General features: G+C 31.6%; 1 pseudogene; it reads right to left on the bottom strand.

The window, feature by feature from the left end:
* Window positions 1-220: 220 nt before the first annotated feature.
* Window positions 221-880, bottom strand: LOC145948782 (uncharacterized; annotated as a pseudogene).
* Window positions 881-1,488: the final 608 nt, after the last annotated feature.

Consider the following 1,488-nt stretch of genomic DNA (forward strand, 5'->3'; position numbering starts at 1 on the left):
CGATCATGTATAATGCTCTTCCATAAAGTTTATTTGATAAAAATAAATGGAAAATTTTTTTAACAATTATTTCTTACGAAAAAATCGTATTTTTGATTAAAAAAATAAGATCAGGCTAAACTTTAAGAGTTCTGCTATTTTTAAAATAGTTCTTGTACAGTTGCACACATGTACAATGCCCTTTCATAAAGTTTTTTAATAAAAATAAATAGAATATTTTTTAACAGTTATTAATATATTTATTAAGCGGTAGATTAATTTCTATTTCATTAATTAGATATCGTGCACATTCGTTAACACTACAATAAATTAAATTTAATTGATTCAAATTTGCGTTCACACAATCAACTATATTTTCTAATCCTAAAAAAGTTGCTCTCTGCATCACTATTGCGACGTTGTAAGTTTTTCGTTTCTTCGCTACTGGTGCGTTTGTTTCCTCATCTTCGACGTTATCGGAAGAAGTATCTCCTTGTTCATTTTCACGATACGCTAGTAGAACAGCTTTTGCCCCATACGCGGTGATAAAATTTATAATTATCTTGTTGATAATAATTGAACTCAAATTAATTTTATCACCGTTTAAGTATGCAGACATCCGTTCTATATTTTCTTAAAATTTCTGCCACGATTCCATGTCGAAGCAAATACCTGACGCTCCATAAGATGTTAATTTAACAATCGGTTTAAAATCCAGCTCGTCTCCGTTCGCAGCCATCAGTCCCACATGAAGTTTCTTTGTATAGGTTGCATTCAGTCCATACGTTGTGGACAACAGCATATGCTGATTTATTTTTTCCTCGTCGTTGCATCCTGGTTTGGAAACACAGTAGGAAGCCGATGATTTCGCAAAATTTGAAATTTTCTCGTGATTACTCATGATGATTGTTTTTTCTCGAAAAAAATTATCGAATATGCGCCGAAAGAGAAGTATTCGTTGAATAAGTATCGAGAACCGTAAACTTTCTTATTAACGAAACTGAGCGTTTGGATGTCGGCGAACGAATGAGATTATTCTTTCCGAATAACCACAGGAAAAGAGATAAAATAGAAAAGTGGAGGGGAAATGCGCGCGCACAATAATGAAAAACAACCCTGATATGGAATTTTACAAACAATTTAGAAGAAATAAAAAAACAAAATATTAGTAGAGTATAAACTATTAAGAATGTACAGCTGTATTTGACAAAAATGCAACGCGATTGTTTACAAGCTATAAATTCCAAGATAAATTTTATAACAAAAAAAAATGTTTATCTCAGCCTCAGTCTTTCTGAAACCTTATCGTAAAGTTTATCCAGTATAAATAAAGGGCGATACATAAAATTATCTGTTCCTGATATTTATGATTTTCCCCCGAAAATCTTTCAGGGGATATTAAATTTTGTAAAATAATCTTGTCCAATAGGAGATAGAGAAATTTTTTCCAAATCTCCTTCCTAGAAAGAGGCGTTTTCATAAAACGGGTATAAATACGAGTTTAAGGGT

The sequence above is a fragment of the Prenolepis imparis genome, unplaced genomic scaffold (genome assembly GCF_030444845.1).
Source record: "Prenolepis imparis isolate NDT839.2.m4 unplaced genomic scaffold, iyPreImpa1.0 SCAF_699, whole genome shotgun sequence".
In the NCBI taxonomy this organism is placed as follows: Eukaryota; Metazoa; Arthropoda; class Insecta; order Hymenoptera; family Formicidae; genus Prenolepis; species Prenolepis imparis.